At 38.7% G+C, this 21,956-nt stretch overlaps 1 protein-coding gene across 4 annotated transcripts in view; it reads left to right on the top strand.

The window, feature by feature from the left end:
- Positions 1 to 21,956, top strand: part of LOC105478723 (NADPH oxidase 3) — a 101,822-nt gene that overhangs the window by 4,762 nt on the left and 75,104 nt on the right. The gene's annotated exons all lie outside the window — the stretch shown is intronic.

The following is a 21,956-nucleotide window of genomic DNA, read 5'->3' as shown; positions in this document are numbered from 1 at the left end:
TAGTTTTATGTTATATATGAGTTTTTTATATATAAAGCTTTATATCAAGTCTTGGTACCTGATCCAACAGTTATCCCTTCTTTGCTTTTGTCTATTTCTCCTGTTTAATTTTGTTTTTGGAATTGTCACAGATATTTTTGGACTTTTACTTTTTCATACTAATTTTTTAACCTGTTAATGAAATTTCAAAAACATAGTGGTGGGATTTTGATTGCAATTGTATTGAATCTAAAGATTGATTTGGGGAAAATTGGTTTTTATGGTTGTTAGTCTTCCCATTCATAAAAATGGTTTATCTCTTGATTACTTTAATTCTACCTCAATTTTCTTCAACAAAATTTTCCATAAGAGTCTAACACATCTTTTTGTTTTGTTTTGTTTTGATTTGATTTTTTAGAGACAGGGTCTCACTATGTTGTCTAGGCCTGTGTCCAACTCTCAGCCTCAAGCAATCCTTCTGCCTCAGCCTTTCAAAGGCATTGGCATTATGGGGCTGAGTCGCCATGCCTAGCCTCATCTTTTCATTTTGTTCCTGGTTACCTCAGAAATTTTATTGTCATTGTAAATGGGAAATACTAATTGAATATATTTTAGAAATAGAAAATCTATTAATTTGTCTACATTATTATTTTATGTAGTAACTTTCCTAAAATTTTGTAGTAGGTATAATATTTTGTCAGTTGATTCTCTTGGATCATATATTTAGATAATCATCTGCAGTCTATCTTTTTCTTTACAATTCTATACATTGCGGTTTTATTTCTTGTCTCATCTTGTTGGTTAGGTTCGTGAGAACAAGGCTAAATGGTTACAGTGAACATCCATGCCTTATGCAGTGCTTTAATGGGAATGTTTTTAAATTTTATCATCAAGTATAAGGTTTAATATACCTTTTTGTTAGATGATTTTCTTTCATTTAAGGGCTTGACTCTAATCCTACTTTATTAAGAATTTTTTTTTTTTTTTTTTTTTTTTTTTTTTTTTTTTGAGACTGAGTCTGGCTCTGTCGCCCAGGCTGGAGTGCAGTGGCCGGATCTCAGCTCACTGCAAGCTCCACCTCCCGGGTTCACGCCATTCTCCTGCCTCAGCCTCCCGAGTAGCTGGGACCACAGGCGCCCGCCACTTCGCCCGGCTAGTTTTTTTTTTTGTATTTTTTAGTAGAGACGGGGTTTCACCATGTTAGCCAGGATGGTCTCGATCACCTGACCTCGTGATCCGCCCGTCTCGGCCTCCCAAAGTGCTGGGATTACAGGCTTGAGCCACCGCGCCCGGCCAGAATTTTTATCATAAATAAGTATTGTTTTGCAGAATGGTTTTTCTCCATCTATTGAGATGAACATATGAATTTTGATCTGAATTTACTAATGTAGTACATAATATTAGAGACTTTTCTTTTTTGTTTGTTTATTTTTTAAAAAAAATTTTAACTTCCACAGGATGTGCAGGTTTGTTATATAGATAAATGTGTGCCATGGTGGTTTGGTATACCTGTCAATCCATCACCTAGGTATTAAGCCCAGCAAGCATTAGCTGTTTTTCTGAATGCTGTCCTCACCCGCCTGCCCTCCCCCAACAGGCCCCAGTGTGTGTTGTTCCCCTCTCTGTATCCATGACTTCTCATTGTTCAGCTCCCACTTATAAGTGAGAACATGCGGTGTTTGGTTTTCTGTTCCTGTGTTAGTTTGCTGAGGATGATGGCTTCCATCTCCATCCATGTCCCTACAAAGGACATGACCTCGTTCCTTTTTATGGCTGCAAAAATCCTTGCATTCCTCAAATAAACACTAGTTGGCCCTAACAGATTTTGCTACGTACTCTTATATTCAGTTTGTTCATATTTTAGGACTTTTACATGGTTTCAAAATGAAATTGTCTATGATTTCCTTTTCTTGTATTTTCCTTATCTAGTTTGATTATCAACATTATACTAGCATGGAATTACTTTTATGAGGGAGACCTCTTCTAAAGTTTACATAAACCTCTTGTAAAACTACCGGGCCTGTCATCTGATCACTGAATTAGAAAAGAACAGGGTAGACTTGATTATCAATGCATGTCTTTATTCATTACTGTTCTACTCGCATCTTCTATTTCTCCTTGAATACACTGCTCTAATCCCTATTTTTCGGGAAAATAACATATTTTATCTAGTGCTCTAAGTGTTATAGAGTTGTTGATAGTATACTCTGATGCTTTAAAAATATCTATGTTTTTGAGTTAGTTGCTTTTATCTTTATTATTTTGTCTTATGTTTCATTATGTCATGTTCTCATTTAATGACTATCTTCCTCTTATAACTCTATTTTAAACATGTTTACCTTAAAGTCTCTTTCACATCTATTATTTCTTTTTCTAGAATTTTTTATTGTGGAAAATATTGGAGAGGATAATATTATGTATCCCTATGTGCCTGTCCCAGATTCAAAAGCAATAAATTCTGTTCCAATCTGTATTCATTTATCTCTACCTACTTCCTTTTACCCCTTGATTATTTTGAAGTAAATCTCAGACATTGTGTCATTGCGTCTATGCATATTTCCATACGTATTTCTAAAAGATAAGGACTCTTTTTAAAATATAACCTAACATTGCCATCCCTGAAGATATTTTTAAATTATTTAATGTTAGCAGATTCACTCAGTGTCCAATTTGCTTTACTCTCTCAAAATTTTTTATGATTTTATTTTCCAGTTAGATTTTCATTAAATCAATACACCGAAACTACTTAATATCTCTTGTTTCTTTTAATCTAGAGATTTCCTCAAACTTTTGAACTGTGCTTTGTTGTTTGAAGAAACTAAGTAGGCTGTCCTACAAAGCATTTCATAGACTAGAATTTTCTAAGTGCATCTGGATATTATTTTAAATATCCTTTATACCCAATTTATGGTTAGATATAGAAGCCCAATCAAATGAAGTTTTAATATTTTATTTAGCAAAATACTTCAAAATATTATGCACAATTAAAAAATCATAATGTCTGATTGAATTTCTGTTTGTGGTGTTAGCGGCCAATGATGATAAATTTCCTAGGTCCACTGAAGTTGGGATTAGTGTTAGGGTTAGGGTTAGGGGCTGCAAAGTGATCATTCTTAATTATTTCTTTCGAGATCATAAGCTTGACTACAGTACACCTAAAAAGAGAAATTCTCTTTGCCAATTATCTGCTTACCCCAGGTACAGTTCAAACAGAAAGATAACACAAAAATGTTAAAATGTTTGATTTTTTCCATTTATTTATCAGTTTCCAAAATAAGTTGGCACCCCAACAGCTTCCAAAAGTGACTAACGAAGTGCTTGTTTTTTAGTATCTTTATGAACTCATGCATTTAAGCTTATTTGATATGTTATTATCTCTACTGGTCCTCAAATTATCCTGTATCTGGCCAGTGGTAACTTTTTCAATTTGATCTTCAGGCTCCTTGACATGTTACTTGGAGTCTTTGCCAGCTTCCTTGCTTTCTAATGTGACTAAATATTCTAGGCTCTTATAAACTTCCTGCTGCAATCTTAGACTCAGTCATTTCTCCATGGATTTGTGGTTTCTTTTACCAATAAATGGCATTTAGAAACCACAACGTGAGCCAAGGGATGTTCATTGCTCTTCGGCACTTGGTTGTTCTTATTTTTTCTGGACATTTTCAGTGAACATAGAAAATAATCTTGGGGGAAAGGAGAGCATCAGGATAATAGCTAATGCATGTGGGGCTTAATGCCTAGGTGATGGGTCGATAGGTGCAGCAAACCACCATGGCACAAATTTACTGATGTAACAAACCTGCACATCCTGCACATGCATCCCAGAACTTAAAACTAAATCAAATTAAATTTTAAAAAATAAAATAGTATTTTAAATAAAATATATTATTGTTTTTACTGATACTTCTCTTTTAAACCCATAATTATAAAATTTCTACTTAGCTTCATTGATCTCACTTGTGTATCTTTTTTCCCCCAGGCAGAAAACCTGAGTTCTCAATAACATTAATGTAAACATTCATTTTTCTTTATCCTTCAATACACACAACAGTTTTGACAAAAGTATTTCCACTAAAATTATATTTTACTTCTTTTTATTCTTATAGCATAGGCCTCAAAATGTAGGCAAATTACTTTTTAAAAAAATAACTTGCAATAATTCCTCTCTGTATAGTTATTGCTCTATTATTCCTGATCATTTAGACAGTACCTATGTATTGTCTATGGACTGTCTTGCTTTGTACTGAACCTTGTATGTATTAAAATTTCTATATGTGAGGTCATCTCTGTCTTAAGGGAAACTCAACAGTAGAGCTCTACGTTGCATGAGATATTTACCAGTGCTTCTGCCAAGCCCCTAGTTAGGAACCATTTTTACATAAATTTGTGGCTCTATGTTACATCACCTTTCAGGTAAGTTTAGGGTTACAATTCTCAAGGTAATTCTGTTTCCTCCCACAATAAAGAATGAACCATTCTCTCCCAGGCTTACAAGCAAAGATTTTTTTATTCCTATTAATAGAAAGGGCAGTGATTTCACAGCTTCTTCCAACAGGCTGGAAACCTGGTATCATGCCGTGGGTATGCCTGGGGAATGTTCTCTAACCTGTGGTTCTTAAGGTAGAGTTCCATCCTGGAACCCCCACGCATCCCTACTGCTTTGTATACACTCTGCATTTGGGAACCTAGAGTTTTCCATTCTTGTCATAAACCTGGTTATGTAGTCCTTGATATTTACAAATATTATAACTGGCATATCTATGTATTTTAAGTAGTAGTGGAGCTCCTTGTACCCATGAAGGTCACAGCCGTGACCAGAAGTCTCAAAAAGTAAACTTCCACAGTTCAGAAAATCCAGGTAACATCTGGAAGCTTTCTTCATCCAGATATTTTGGTATTTGCAGACATCTGAATACTTGCCTCAATTTTTCACCTAGAAACTGGAGTTCATGTAGATGTATATCCGGTTTAATTTTTGGTCATTATTTCAAATGATTTTTAAACATTTAATGTATGTTCTGTAATATTTTTACCTTTAACATGATAGTTAAATTCTCGGTGACTCAATGAGCATTTACTGCATTCTAGATAATGTGACTTCACCTCATACATAAATACACCTTTTAAAGCTTACTAGAAGCTACAGGCCTGAAAGCTTTTTCTCTAGGTGTGTATCAAGCACTTCTTAGAGGCACTGCCTTGCTGGATCACTATTTAGTAAATTGTTCTGAAGGAGACGTTGAGTGTCTTCAAGTGCCTTTTCATTTAAGTTATCAGATTCCTCAAATTTAACCCCCATCCCATTTTTAAAGTTCAATTTTTTAAAAGAGAAAGAATTGTGTTTTTTCAACATTGTCTTCTATGTCTTGTTTAAAGACGTGTGTTATAACTTAACATGATTTAAAGAAGATATTTTAAAATTAAATTTATCACTTGGCAATTTGATTTTTAGGCTAAGGAGTGCTAAGTTTTACAAATGAAATACTTTTAAATAAATCATAATTAATTAACTATGCAAACATTTCCAATAAATTTGGATACATAGTTAGATGACTAATTACAGTTCAGAAAGGTTAGAAATTGTAATACTATTTTTTAGCTTGGTTAATATAATATTATAATTGGGGTTGCTTTGATCATTGTGAATGTCAGAGACAATAATTTTTCAAGCTTGGATGATTTTGAAATCATATGGTTATAGTATTAGCAGCTTAATATAAAATGTGGTGCTGTCCACAAAGTTAAAAGAAATTATTTTGTCATAATAAGCTATATTAATTTAATTATTTGTGTATATGGTTCTATTTTTTTATTTGAAAATGAAAGCAGAGTGGTAGTTGATAAATGTAGCTCCTGAAAGAGAAAAAGGAACTCTTTGATATTTGAAATAATTCTATAGGAAAAAAACTTTAGCCTCCATAGATTTTATTATTTCACATAGCAGATTTTATTTTATTTTATTTTATTTTATTTTATTTTTGAGACGGAGTCTCACTCTGTCGCCCAGGCTGGAGTACAGTGGCGCGATCTGGGCTCACTGCAAGCTCCGTCTCCCGGGTTCATGCCATTCTCCTGCCTCAGCCTCCTGAGTAGCTGGGACTACAGGCGCCCACCACCTCGCCTGGCTAGTTTTTTGTATTCTTTTTAGTAGAGACGGGGTTTCACCATGTTAGCCAGGATGGTCTCGATCTCCTGACCTCATGATCTGCCCGTCTCGGCCTCCCAAAGTGCTGGGATTACAGGCTTGAGCCATCGCGCCTGGCCTCACATAGCAGATTTTTTAAGCCTCCCTTAATTCATGCTTTCATTCTGTAAGCCTTCATATGGGGCTCAACAATGGGTTAGGGGCTACCACATCCTGAGTTAACTTTCACACACTGATATGGTTTGGCTGTGTCTCCACCCAAATCTCATCTTGAATTGTAGCCCATATAACCCCCATCTGTGGTGGGGGTAATTTAATCATGGGGGCGAGTTTCCTCATGTTGCTCTCATGATAGTGAATAAGGCTCGAGATCTGATGGTTTTATAAAGGGCGGTTCCCCTGCACACACTCTCTTGCCTGCCGCCATGTAAGACATGCCTTTGCTCCTCCTTCACCTTCCACCATGACTGTGAGGCCTCCCCAGTCATGTGGAACTGTGAATCCATTAAATCTCTTATTGTTTACAAATTACCCAGTCTCAAGTATTTCTTCATAGCAGTATGAAAATGGACTAATCCACATACCCTTCCCTGATCTACTGTGAAGGCTTCCTACTTCCAGCTCCCAGGCTCACTCCCTTCAGTCTATCCTCCACCCTAACACCCAGGCCACCCTCTGATACAGCAGTCTGGGGCCAGTATCCCTGTGTTTCATGCTCTTTCAGGGCTTATCATCCCCTACAGGGCTTATCATCCCCTCCAAACAGGAGGGGTACAGGAGGGGGCTCCATGAGCCATTTCCAGCCAATAGATGTGTTTCTTGGATTCATATTGTGATTTTAGTCTCATTTTTGTTTTAATCTGAGGTTGTTTCCAAATCATAGAGAGTTTCATGTAAAATTCTAGAAATCTGACTTTCCTTTAAAAATTGAAAAGATGTAATAAGGTTGGCCCACATTCCTTCCAGAGCCAAGCAGAGGCTGCCCCATTTAGATGAAGTCACCACTCTGGTCAGTTCAGGGGCTTCAGGCACCTCTGGCCCTCTTGACTCATTAACAGAGGCTGCCTGGAATCTGGATCTGTGGCCCATGAATGCAGGCTCAGATCCAAATTTATTATTTTTCCTAGAAGGCTATGGTGGGTTGAATCATGACCCCCAAAAGATATGCTCACCGGGAACCTCAGAATGTGACTTTATTTGGAATAAGAGTTTTTGTAGCTATAATTAAGGGAAGTATCTTGAAGTAAGATCTTCCTGCATTAGGGCAGGACTCCAATATGATGGCAAGCATCCTTATTAGGCACAGAAAAGGAAATTCAGAGATGAACAGAGAGAAGCAATCCATGTGAAGATGGAGCATGGAGGCAGAGACTGGAATGAGAAGGCAGCCCCAAGCCAATGAACACCGGGGGTTGCCAACAGCCATCAGAAGCTACCAGACAGGAACAGAGGGGATTCTCACTCAGAGTCTCCCAAGGGAACTAGCCCTGCACCTACCTCGATTTTGGACTTCTGATCTCCAGAACTGTGAGAGAATAAAATCTGTTGTTTGCAGCTCCAACTTTGGGGACTTTGTGGTGGCAGCATGAGGAAGCAAATAGGACCCTGGGTGACCTGGCCCAGGCTACCATTCCCATCTCCTCTTGCCTATCCTGTCTTTACCACTGACCTCTGTTTCCACACTGGCAGTTCCCTCACACTCATCTGGTTTTGTGACTCTGTTCCTGCAACCGCTTCTTCCCCTGTCTGGAAGACTTTTCACATCTCTTTTTTCCTGGTGAAATTCCAAATTGTTAAGACTCCTATACTCCTTATCCCCAGACTGAGCACACTGCTGCCCTAGGGGCATTGCTGTTCCTTGAGCTACCACACAGCTTTTTAGCACTTTCCACATGAGGCTGAGGAAGAAACCTTGCAAAGGAGGTCATATTTGACCCAATTCTTGAAGGGGGTTATGTTTATGAGGCATAGGATTGTTAATTTTGTGTGTCAACTTTGCTAAGCTATGCTGCCCAGTTCTTTGGTCAACCCGCAGTCTGGATGCCGCCATGAAGGTATTTTTAGATGTGATTGAAATTTAAGTCAGCCAATTTTGAGCAAAGTACATTACCCTCTGATATGGTTTGGCTGTGTCCCCAGCCAAATCTCAACTTGAATTGTGTTTCCCAGAATTTCTGCATGTTGTGGAAGGGACCCAGAGGGAGGTAATTGAATCATAAGGACCAGTCTTTTCCATGCTATTCTCGTGATAGTGAATAGGTGTCACGAGAGCTGATGGGTTTATCAGGGGTTTCTGCTTTTGCTTCTCTCTCATTTTCTCTTGCCACCACCATGTAAGAAGTGCCTTTTGCCTTCTGCCATGATTCTGAAGCCTCTCCAGACATATGGAACTGTAAGTCCAATTAAATCTCTTTTTCTTCCCCATCTCAGGTATGTCTTCATCAGCAACATGAAAACAGACTAATACAGTACATTGGTACCAATAGAGTGGGGCATTGCTGAAAAAATACCCAAAAATATGGAAGCGACTTTGGAACTGGGTAACAGGTGGAGGTTGGAACAGTTTGGAGGACTCAGAAGAAGACAGGAAAATGTGGGAAAGTTTGGAACTCCCTGGAGACTTGTTGAATGGCTTTGCCCAAAATGCTGATAATGATACAGACAATAAAATCCAGGCTGAGATGGTCTCAGATGGAGATGAGGAACTTGTTGGGAAATGGAGTAAAGGTGACTCTTGTTGTTTTAGCAAAGAGATTTAGCAGCATTTTTCCCCTGACCTAGAAATTTGTGGAACTTTGAACTTGAGAAAAATGATTTAGGGTAACTGGCAGAAGAAATTTCTAAGCAGCAAAACATTCAAGATGTGACTTGGGTGCTGTTAAAAGCTTTCAGTTTTATAAGGGAAGCAGAGCATAAAAGTTTGGAAAATCTGCAACCTGACTATGCGATAGAAAAGAAAAACCCATTTTCTGGGGAGAAATTCAAGCCAGCTGCAGAAATTTGCATAAGTAGCAAGAAGCCCACTGTTCATCATCAAGACCATGGAGAAAATGTCTCCAGGCCATGTCAGAGACCTTCCCATCAGCCCCTCCCATCACATGCTTGGAGGCCCAGGAGGAAAATGTGGTTTCATGGGCCAGGCCCAGGGTCCCTGTGCTGTGTGCAGCCTAGAGACTTGGTGCTCTGTGTCCCAGCCACCCCAGCCAAACTTACAGCTTGGGCTGTGGCTTCAGAGGGTGAAAGCTCCAAGCTTTGGCAGCTTCCACATGGTGGCAAGCCTGTAAGTGCACAGAAGTCAAGAATTAAGGTTTGAGAGCCTCTGCTTAGATTTCAAAAGATACGTGGAAACACCTGGATGCCCAGGCAGAATTTGCTGCAGTGGCAGGGCCCTCATGGAGAACCTCTGCTAGGGCAGTGTGGAAGGGAAATGTGGGTCTGGAGCCCCCACACAGAGTCCCTACTGGGGCACTGCCTAGTGGAACTGTGAGAAAAGGGCCACTGTCCTCCAGATCTCAGAATGGTAGATCCACCTGCAGCTTGCACCATGCACCTGAAAATGCCACAGACACTCAATGCCAGTCCATGGAAGCAGCCAGGAGGGAGGCTGCAAAGCCACAGAGGCAGAGCTGCCCAAGACCACGGGAACCCACCTCTTGTATCAGCCTGACCTGGATGTGAGACCTGGAGGCAAAGGAGATGATTTTGGAGCTTTAAAATTTGACTCCCCCTCTGGATATCAGACTTGCATGGGCCCCATAACCCCTTTGTTTTGGCCAATTTCTACCGTTTGGAATAGCTGTATTTACCCAATACCTGTACCCTCACTGTGTATCTAGCAAGCAACTAGCTTACTTTTGATTTACAGACTCATAGGTTGAAGGGACTTGCCTTGTCTCAGATGAGACTTTGGACTGTGGACTTTGGGGTTAATGTTTAAATGAGTTAAGAGTTTAGGGTACTGTTGAGAAGGTATGATTGGTTTTCAAATGTAAGGACATAAAATTTGGAGGGACCAGAGGTGGAACGATATGATTTGGCTGTGTGCCCACCCAAATCTCAACTTGAATTGTATCTCCCAGAATTTTCAAGTGTTGTGGGAGGGACCCAGGAGGAGGCAAGTGAATCATAAGGGCCAGTCTTTCCCACGTTATTCTCATTATAATGAATAAGTCTCATGAGATCTGATGGGTTTATCACGGGCTTCCACTTTTGCTTCTCTCTCATTTTCTCTTGCTGCCACCATGTAAGAAGTGCCTTTCACCTCCCACCATGATTCTGAGGCCTCCCCATCCATGTGGAACTGTAAATACAATTAAATCTCTTTTTCCTCCCTGTCTCAGGTATGACTTTATCTGTAGCATGAAAACAGACTTATACAACCTCCACAATGTGAGTGATTCTCACAATCAGGTGAAGGCCTTAAGAGCAAAGACTGAGGTCTCTCCAAGAATATGGATTCTCCTCAAGACTGCAATGAAGAGACCCTGTCCATGCTTGCATCCTGCTGCCCAGAGGAGTTTAAATTCAAGATGTTGGTATCAACTCACCTGCCTTTCCAGCCTGCTGGCCTGCCTGCAAATTTCAAACTTGCCAGCTTTCACACAGTCATGTGTGGCAATTATTTATGATAAGCAAACAAATGTTTGTCTGTGTGTATCTGTGTGTGTGTGTCCTATTAGTTCTGTTTCACTGGAGAACTCTAATACATGGCAGGAAAAAGAAGGAAGAGCATTTCAGAAAGAAGAGAAAGAAGGAACAAAACACAAAATACAGACCTCCTGGTTGGCTCTGGAGTAGCTGACTTGTAGGATGTGCTGGGATATGGAAAAGCAAAGCTGGAGTGGGAACTCAGAACCAGTCTCTCATGGGAGTCATTTCAGACATATAAGCGGAGTTACAGCATGATTCATTCTGTGCTTTGGAATAAATACTCCAGTGGCAGAGTTGGAGTCAAAGTAAAATAACTGCAGGCAGATATGTCAATTAGGGGTAGTTGAAAAAAATGCAAGTGAAATGTAATAAGGGCCTATAGCGGGGCACCTGGAACGAATGGGAGGGGATCTGTTGAGATACAGGACAGAATCAAGCAACGTGATACGGTGACTGGCTTGCTTCCCTGTAGATACTGAGCCTATGCCTCATGCATCTGGCACCCAAGGGCCTAGCATGCCTGGGTTACGGCACTCAATGATGTTTTTTAAATGAAGGAATAAATGGAAGACTACACAGGAGGAGAAAGAGAAAGAATCAAAGATAACCTTGATTCTTCTACGTCAGTATGGCCATTTTTTTCCTTTCTATAGCTTTTTAAAGTTTTACATCTCGTTGCCCATCCATAAATCTGGATAGTCTAGAAAGAATCTGGAACCACGTGAGTTTAGCTGCCCAGAAAACTTATTCTCCCTTGACCTGATTTCCAATTTTGTAGTGCATCCAATCTCTTCCTTTTTTCTTTCCTCACTTCTCCCCTGTATCATTTTGAGCCAGGAACGTATGAGATATGATCAGTGAATGCAAGGGCAGTTTATCTCAGCAAAAGGAGATCAAGTTTAATGAGGGGGGAAAGAAATCAAGGTTGGTCAGAAAAATAAAATATTAAGTTTTCAAACTTAGGAAAAAACACCTACCTATACAGTGTGGAGAGGCAGAAAAATAGAAAGACAGCAAGAGCACTGTTGAGTATTTTGCAATCACATGATTGCAAGAACCAAGCCATAGTTTGAACAAATGGTTTTGCCAAAAGCCAGATTGTACATTGCACCACCTCAATCACCTTGTCAAGAAATCCTCTCCCTTTTGACAATAGTATCATACCAAGACAAAGAGCAAATTATGTAAGTACTAATTATAAGCAGAGTAGTATAGTAGCTTATGGCAGAGCTAGCTCCTTCTAGGGAAACATGCAGGAAGGTATCTGACAGAATGTCTTACCACTAATACAGTATGAGGTAAGAGGTAAAATTGAAGTTAAGTATGAAACCCTGAAGTGCCAAGTACATATTGGTTTATTCACAACCAGTACCAATTCTTCAAATGATGTGTAGCCATGATGCCTCACCTATTGGGTCCAATGGCCTTACCTCCTCAAAGAGAGTTTGAACTAAAAAATGGAAGAGCTACAGTTAGGGACTGTAGCACCTGGAGCTTTAAATGACACAAATTGGCTGGAATGGTTGAGCCCACATAAAGAGGAATGTAGAAGTAGACATCAAAAGCAACTATATGATGATTTTCAATGTACGTACAGGACTTCATTGCTCTTGTTGAAGATCCATCTTCTAAAAAGCACTCTATAATAAACTGACAAAATAGAATGGGAGAATATAGTTGCAAACTATGCATCTGACAAAGTTCTAATATTTGGCATGTATAAGAAACTTAAATTTACAAGCAAAAAACAATCCCATTAAAAATGGGCAAAGCACATGAACAGACACTTCCCAAAGGAAGACATACACATGGCCAACAAGCACATGAAAAAATGCTGAACATCACTAATCATTAGATAAATATAAATTAAACCAGAGATCCACCCATTCAGACCACAGGCCAGTACCCATCCATAGCCTGTAAGGAAGCAGGCCATGCAGCAGAAGGTGAGCGAGCATTACCACCTGAGCTCCACCTCCTATCAGCTGAGTGGCAGCAGTAGATCCTCATGGGAGCGTGAACCCTATTGTGAACTGTGTGTGTGAGGGGTCTAGGTTGAGTGCTCCTAATGAGAATCTAATGCCTGATGATCTGAAGTGGAACAGCTTCATCCCAAAACCATCCCCTACCTTCAGTCTGTGGAAAAACTGTCTTCCATGATACCAGTTCCTGGTGCCAAAAAGGTTAGGGACCACTAAATTAAACCACAATGAGATACCATCTTACACCAGTCCAAATGGCTATTATTAAAAAGTCAAAAAATAACAGATGCTGGCAATGTTGCAGAGAAAAGGGAATGTTTATATGCTGTTAGTGGAGATATAAATTAGTTCAGCCACTGTGGAAAGCAGTTTGAAGATTTCTCAAAGAACTTAAAACAAAGCTACTATTCAATCCAGCAATCCTATTACTGGGTATGTACCCAAAAGAAAATAAATTGTTCTACCAAAAAGACACATGCACTCATATGTTCATTGCTGTGCTATTCACAATAATAAAGACATGCGATCAACCAAAATGCCCGTCAACAGTGGACTGGATAATGGTACATATACACCATGGATTACTACAAAGCCATAAAGAAGAATGAAATTATGCACTTTGCGGCAACATGGATGGCACTGGAGGCCATTATTCTAAGCAAATTAATGCAAGAACAGAAAACCAAATACCACATGTTCTCACTTATAAGTGAGAGCTGAATATTGAGTACAAATGGACACAAAGAAGGGAACAATAGGCACCTGGGGCATACTTGAGTGTGGAAGATGGAAGAGGATGAGGATCAAGAAACTACCTATCAAGTACTAAGCTTATTATCTGAGTGACCAAATAATTTGTACAATAAACCCCTATGACATGCAATTTACCCACGTAACAAACCTGTACATGTACTCCCAAAATTAAAAGAAAAGTTGGGGAAAAAAGAATCTTCTTCCAATAAATTTTTCTTAATATAGGTTTAAAAATTCTTTTTGTGTTCAATTCTTCCATTCACTGAAAGAAAATAGTTAATATTAAGTCATACTAAAAGCAAGTTTCTATTTACTTTTAGGATTCGATTTCTCTATGGGCGTGTGTGGCAGAAAGAAACTTCTTCCACTACCATCTTCTCAATGTGTGCTAACAAACTCTTTATTTTGTTAAACTCTTCCATTTTAAGAATAAAAACAATTAATGATGAGCCATTCATTAAAAATAAACATACATTTAAAAAATAAAAATAAAAAGCACTCTAATGTAGGTTCTGAGCAATTAATTTGCTTCCTCCTGTTTTCCAAAAGAATTGCTAAAAATAGGGCAATGGGAAAAATTAATTTCGGTTTTAAATTATCTACCAGTAATAAGGCATTTCTTCAGGACCACTGTCCTATTAAATTGTATTCTTCCATTGGGAAAATTCACACTTTAAGTATAAACTTTTAAACATTTGACATAAAACCTACTCTCTCTCAAGAGTTACATCATCAGTGAAGGCGGGCAGAGTAGCACCAGATGACTGATCCTCTCTTTTCTTGGAACTATGACACAGCTTCATGGCCCCAGTCATTCTGAATAAGACCTTTTCTTTATTGGTTTAAGTTAATCAGCCAGGCCACAATACAATGCCTCTAGCTCTGGATGCCAATCAAAACAGAAGCATTCATGTAGATAAAGGAAGTTGCCATCCGTAGTTGTTATCATATATCTGTGTATATGTCTTAAAAGTAACATGGTCAAGCAGGAAGACCGCAGGACTGGGGCATCACACACAATGGGCTTGCAACTCAGCGTGGCCTTCACTAACTAGGCAATCGTAAGAGAGTGACTTAACCTCTTTGCATCTCCATATCCTTCTCATCTATAAAACAGGTTTTATTATACCATCCTAATAGGTATGCAAGAATTAAGTATAATAACATGAAATGCCCGGCACCTGGGTGGCCCTCTAGAAATAGCCATACTCCAGACTTTTGGAGAGTGGTTACATTTTTCCAATTAGCACTTCTCAGGCAGCATTGTCTAGGACTCAGGCTCCCAGAGTGAGTGCTCAGGATATGCTTTTCGTTAATTCTTTCATCCCTGTCCACTGTAGACTGCAAAGTCGTGAAAATAGAAGTGGAGCAAGTGATGAAATGAAATAGCCAGAGGATCTGAACACCAGCTCTAGTCTCGTTTCTCCACTAACCAGCAATGGGACCTAAGCCTAGTCCCTTATCTTCTTGGTCTCTATTTTCTCCTTTGTAACATGAGAACATTGCTCTACAGGATCCCTACCATCTCCTTCCATTCTTGAGGGTCATGATTCTAGGGGAAATTTTCATTCAAAATATGGGACTCTGCAAACCATCTCTAAAAATATATTACTGAATCTTTCTGTGTGTATGTGTTCTGGGTCATTGGGTGACGGTTATGATGGCAGTGGACAGGTTTGCTTTATTCCATTTTGCCGGTTTCTTGTGAAGTGCTTATGGAAAATTCATAGAAATCTTGTTATAGTACTAAGCAAACATAATTCTTTTATGTGCTTACATTCTTTCTTCTATTTTCCATGTTTTAAATTTCTGTATTGCTTTGGTCCAACTTCCCAATGGCCCTTTGACAATAAAATGAAGCTTTAAGACTGCAATAATGCAAACATTGACAACTGAGTAGAATAATAAAAAATTGTGCATAAGATGACGAATGAACTGCAAGTCATATCATCCTGGAAGAGAGATATCACTGAACCTGCTGAGTGACATTGGCATCCTTCGGAACAAATGTGCAGTGCTTTCTCCAGCTGCTATTTTCATATCTGATGGCATTAAAAAAAAATAATAAACCTTTGTCGGATGTTCCTGTTCTTTTCTGAACTCTGATCAAATAGTCCCAAAGTTTGGCAAACTGACTTATAAGGTACTACGAGGATAAAAAGTAAACTTTCCAGCTTGTCTAAATGGATCCTGAAAATGGAATATTTCAATAGCTGTTCATTTGCTTTCTTATTTGCTACCGGAAAATTCATGGCTGTTACAAGAAATATGTATTTGGAGGAGGCTTGTTTTATGTGATTTCGCCTATCCCCTGTCTATTAAATCAAATGGATGTAATTCATCATGTGCGTGCTGGGAGCCTTCCCTGCGGCATGCAGTGATGTGGCGCTCGGGGAGGGGGTGAGCACGCAGCCTGAAAGAGCAACAGGAAAAGATGGTTGGAAGTGCGCTCCTCATCACAAATATGTGTCTTCAATATTTAGTTGTTGTGGCAGGAAAACGCCAACAAATACATGAACTGTAAACCATCTGGCTTGAAATATGTTCAAATATGACTGTTCATCTTGAAAAATGAAATCTATGGAATTCTGGCATCCACTTTGACTTTTGAGAGATGAACAGCTTGGATATGCAAAGAAGGGATTTCTAGACTAGCCTTCTTAAACTTTAAATTTTCCTGAACTCAGAAGTTAAATGATTCACTGCCTAGAAAGGAAAACTTCCCTTTCACTTTTACACTTTCATGAAAACCACTGACTCTTTGAAAATCCCTGGGACTCTATCTGTGTCTTGTGTGTCAAAAAGCAGAGAAGTAAATGTGGTTCTGTATGGATGATTAAATGTTTATTAAGTTCTAATATGTGCTAGATGCAATATAAAACACTTAAAGAGCATGATAATCCTGGCTTTCACCAAATTTCAAAATTGGACATTTAAAACTTGCACAACTGGAGTCTGCATTGTGCCACTTAATTTGGGGTAAGAAATGATGAATTAGTCACCCTGTTCTCTCATGAACTGGGATCCTCAGGTAACCTAGTACCAATGCCCTACCAGGAGTGGCTATCCCATCAATTTTGAGAAAGATTTTAGGTAACTTGATAAATAGAAGAAATGCATTGCAAACGTACGTGAGTGATGACGAAGATGAGGGCAGGAGAATGGGAAGGGAACCAAACACAGACATTCTGGGCTTAGAAGACCAGACCAAAAGCGACCGCAAGAAGGGGAATGGAGGCAGGGATATTTTTTGCCTGCTGCTTGATGTTTTAGGAGCATGAACAAGACTCTGAGAGAACTTAGACATTCAAACTTACTTTCCTCCTTCTCTTCTTCACACTATTTTCTTTTATAAAAGTCACCTCAATCCACCTTGTCCAAAGGATTCTCCCTGGAGGCTCTTACCTAGGTCTCTTCATGTGTCAGGAGCCCCCAGCTGTGCAATTTCTACCACTTGAGGATAGCCTCACCTTTAAATGATCCTTCAGCCATTGCACATGTACCTGTGGCCTCCCCAGCCGCATTGTAAGCTTCGAAATAGAGAAGCCAGACCTCTAATACCCGCTGTGCCTAGGATTGTGTGATGTAGGCAGTGGACTCACAGAGTATTTGTTTGAGATTGTGAGAGTTGGGTAAAGGAAAGAATCACGCCACAGATACGGGGGAAAGCTTCAGTGGTTAATGTAAACTAAGTGCGTGACACAAGCCACTTTTAAACGGTATTAAGAGAATACAGTGTTTTCTGAAATAAAAACCTAATATACTTAATTCAGCAAAGGTAAAATATTAATTTAAATTAATTAAATTTTGTTAAAAAATCAGACGTATGTTAATGTATGGACTTTTTTCTTTTGTTCTTCTTTTCCTTTAAAAATGAAATTTATCCAACATATAATTTATCTAATATAATTACATAATTATCACAATAAACACTCCTCAAAATAACCGTGTAAGGATCTGGGATTATATGTGTTTGCATTTTTTCTTTTGTTGCCACTAATGTTCACCTTAGTACTTAGATGTTTATAAATGCTTTAGGAAAAGGCAAAAACATATTTAATGCATAAGAGAGAATAATTTTGCAATGCTATTTTTATACGTTGTGAATTCTGCTACATCCACAGAGAAACTAGATCACAGTAGGCAGCAACAAAATATACTAGGCGATCAATCTTGCTCTTGAAAATCAAAGTATTTCTTTGTTAGGTCAACTGATCAACTAAGGAACTAAAAATAACTAAAATATAATAGAGCAAAACCAGTCGAGGAATGTAGCAATGTAGCATCATTAGTATAGAGTTTGCATTCACATACACAAGCAATTAACCTGCTTTTTGAAATGTATTTGTTCTGTTTCCCTCCTACTTTTTCCATTATAGGTTTGTTACTGGTGAGATTTACAAGGGGAAAAGCCCACATCATCTTTTGTGGTGAGCTGAAAGAGTCAATGAATATATCCATTTAATTAGAAAGCCAGTAGCCACCACAGATACAAGGCAAATTTCACTTCATTTGTTTTGAGAAAATTCTGAGAAATGAAGTGAGCACCACCTACTAGTGATGAAAACAATTAGGTGAAAATAGATCAAATTCTGAACATTTATATTATTTCCGTAGATTTCGTACAATTCCCTTCCGCTTTAAACACAACCCCATTAACTTGGGAATCATTTCTTCGAAAGTAATTGAGAGTCTTGATTTCAGCTGTGATCTGTACAGATTCCTTCAACAAAGTAAAAACTGAGGTTGACCTCTGGGCATGATATGCCTCCCAGAATTGTCAACAGGTAAATTAACAAATAATGAGAGCAACCTAATACCTTGTTTATAAAAACTGAGTGCTTGTGTGAAGGAGCCCACAGGTGGACCTGAGTTGGACTTCTGTGTGTGATAGAAGACATGGTATCATGAGTCTCATGAAGTCTGATCCCAGTATTGCAAAACAATCACTGGTGTCATCAGGTTACTCTTAAAAGTATTAATAAAAATAGAAAAGTTGAAAAAGTATATTCATAAATTATACAAAATTGTTGGGCTTTGAATGAATTTGAATATGATTTGAAGTCCACATATGATTCTTCAATATGAATGAACTGAGCATTGTTACAAACTTTATAAAAATAAAATCTATGAGAAAAATGCCCAAGTTAAATCATGAGCTATACTTCCATCATACAATTGTGAACCTTTGTGTACTGTAAAGGAATAATAGCTACACTTTAACACAATATTCTTCCCATATTCAAAATGAGGAATAAATAAATCACGTTTAGAAATAAGGATGGAGCATGTAAAGATTAATTTTTAAAACTAAACTTTAAGTTTTATTTTTACTGTAATACTAGAAATACTCTAAGCAATTAACAGAAAAGTGTGACCACACTTTTTTTTTTTTTTTTGAGACGGAGTCTCACTCTGTCGCCCAGGCTGGATTGCAGTAGCATGATCTCGGCTTACTGCAACCTCCACCTCCCAGGTTCAAGTGATTCTCCCGCCTCAGCCTCCCAAGTAGCTGGGATTACAGGCATGTGCCACCAAGCCCAGCTAATTTTTTTTTTTTTTTTTTTTTTTGTATTTTTAGTAAAGACGGGGTTTCTCCATGTTAGCCAGGATGGTCTCAATCTCCTGACCTCGTGATCCGCCCGCCTCGACCTCCCAATGTGCTGCGATTACAGGCTTGAGCCACCGCACCCGGTTTGCCATACAGCAATATAAGTCTCTCCTTTGTAACACTGGGTAAAGAACACAGAAGGCAAGAACATTTCAACTCTTCCTTACGCTCATTGAATCTAAAATAGAAGAGATAGTATAAAATTCTAGATGTATTCTCTCTGAATTAATTTTTATAACCCAACTGAATAAGACCTCTAAGATATGTAAATCCTAAACACTTCAGAAATAACAAATCATTTTATCATGGAAGATTATTGGCTTAAAGAAATGAATATAAAGACTTTACATCTTTATAGTGCTCACGGTTAAAGAAGCTACTAAAGATATCTTACTAACTGCACTCTAATCTCAGGTCAAAGCTGCCAAAAATGCCTGTGCTTTCATATATTTCTACAGCGAAAAAATCCCGAAAAAATGATGTCTTTTCCAAGAAGTAAATTTACTATATTTTTTATGGGCCAATCCAAAAGAAGCTTCTTCTCCAAAAGAAGCATCATCTTAAGTGTGAGTGTGAGTGTGTTTATGAGTGTGTGTACATATGAGGCAGATTAGGAGTGAAAGGGGAATGGGAATGACATTGCAAGGTAGGTGTTGTTAGTCCCATTAAACTAATGTGGAAAATGAGACTCAAAAGAGGTAACACGCAGAGCTGGGTGACAAGTGGAAAACTCACCTGTTTGTCAAAATACTTCACCGGGATCGATGAGGAGACAGAAGGATCAAGGGGAGAACACGAGGCAGAGCCTTTTTTGTGGTTTTCACGGGAGGAAAGGGGCGAGTTTGTATACTCAGGGGAGCAGGTGTAGGATTAGATCATTTGAATAGATTCTGCAGGCCCTGGGCTACCCGTGTGATTGGTCCCTCGTTGTCCAGTACCTGGTTCTGAGGTGACTGAGGGCAGGGGAGAGGTTGACTCTATGTATGAGAGTTTAATGAAAGAGAGGGTTAGGGGTTTGGACTATGTTTGGTTTGCATATCAGAAACATGCTCCCAAACCAGTTGTTTGCTATCACTAGAAATGAGCTAACCTTGATTTGAGCAGTTTCTCCCCAAGACTGCAAGACCCTGAGATGTCAATGCACCCCAAAATGCAGAAAATAAAAGACATTACTAATACAATAGAATAACTTATCCATTTTTCTATAATTCATTGGCGTTATGTAGAAATAGTGTACTTAATCACACACAGCAACATTTATTTGTAATTAAATTCCTACAAGTTAAAAGTCCTATTTATAGCACTACAATTTATATCTGTATATTCAGTATGCTTTGGTGCACAGGTCCATATATTAGTATTTCATAAAAGAGACAGTATAAGGTAACGGTTAGAAACGAAGATGTTAAAGTCAAAGAGAACTGAATTCAAATCCCAACCACCCCTACTGCAAGTTACTTCATTTCAGCTTGTTTCCACATTTCTGTAACGGTGCGCATAATAATATCTGCCTGATAGAGTCCATGTATGATTTAACTGACAATACTTGAAAAGTCCTTAACCTAATAGTACCTGGTTAAATAAAGATCAATGAATCTTCACAATTCTTACTCTTACCAGGTTTTTAACAGGAGAGATTTAATTTTCCAAAATTGATTCTCCTCCTATTTTCATCTTGTCTAAAAAATTTAAAGGAAATATTTGGGCCAAAACTAGCCAGAAAATTGCTTCAATTGGAACAATTTTGCCTACCAGAGTAGAATTATGGTCATTATATTGAACAACTATGATTTACACAAAGTCAGAGACAGACGAGGCTCCCATGCAGCCACTCCTGGAGTGACTGGAGTATGAAAGGATATTTGCACTTGCCGCATGGGTGCACCAAGTGTGATTAATGACATGTATTACATCAGTCCCACAAAAAAGCTCATTTTTTATAGTCACACTTTTAGATTCATATGAGAGTTTTCTATCTGATGTTTTTTAGAATCTTTTTTCATCATCTTCTGAAAGATGGTTTAATTCATACTCATTTAGCCCATACTCTTTGTCTTCTATAGAGAGCTTTTTTGAAAGAGGGGAAAAGGAATTAAAGAAGTGGAAAAACTATGGCTGGTCGCAGTGGCTCACACCTGTAATCCCAGCACTTTGGAAGGCCAAGGCAGGTGGATCGCCTGAGGTCAGGAGTTCGAGACCAGCTTGACCAACATGGCAAAACCCATCACTACTAAAATTACAAAAACTAGCCAGGCGTGGTGGTGCATACCTGTAATCCCAACTACCCAGGAGGCCGAGGCAGGAGAATCCCTTAAACCCAGGGGCAGAGGTTGCAGTGAGCCGAGATGGCACCACTTCACTCCAGCCTGGGTGAAACAGCAAGACTCTGTTTCCACAAAAAAAAAGGAAAAATAACAAATAGAGAAAGTTCTTTGCTATATGCAGCCTTCAGCAGTTAGGTTATTTCTCAAATTTACATAAAGACTTATTATCATCTTGACTGCAATCATGTAGAAAATGAACAGGTATAAAGTACATGAGGACAATTTAATAAAACCAGTTTTCTTTTCTTATAAACTCTCTGACAAAAGGAATCATTAGACAGAGACTTGCTTTGTATTTACCCAGGTCATGAGGCAAGGCAGCTTGGTGATGTGCTCTTGGCAAGAAGTCTTTAATTAGAAATTCCTCAAGAGCTGCTCCCTGTAGGTGCTTCCTATGACAAAAAGACAAAATAATTTACTAGGGAAGCCCTCACGAAGGACTCAACATCCAGACACAGGTGAGGGAAAGGAAATTTGCTGACAGCCGAAGAGCAACAAGCATCATGATGGGA

Source organism: Macaca nemestrina, chromosome 5 (assembly GCF_043159975.1).
Source record: "Macaca nemestrina isolate mMacNem1 chromosome 5, mMacNem.hap1, whole genome shotgun sequence".
Lineage (NCBI taxonomy): Eukaryota > Metazoa > Chordata > Mammalia > Primates > Cercopithecidae > Macaca > Macaca nemestrina.
This window is presented reverse-complemented; position numbering and strand designations above follow the sequence as displayed.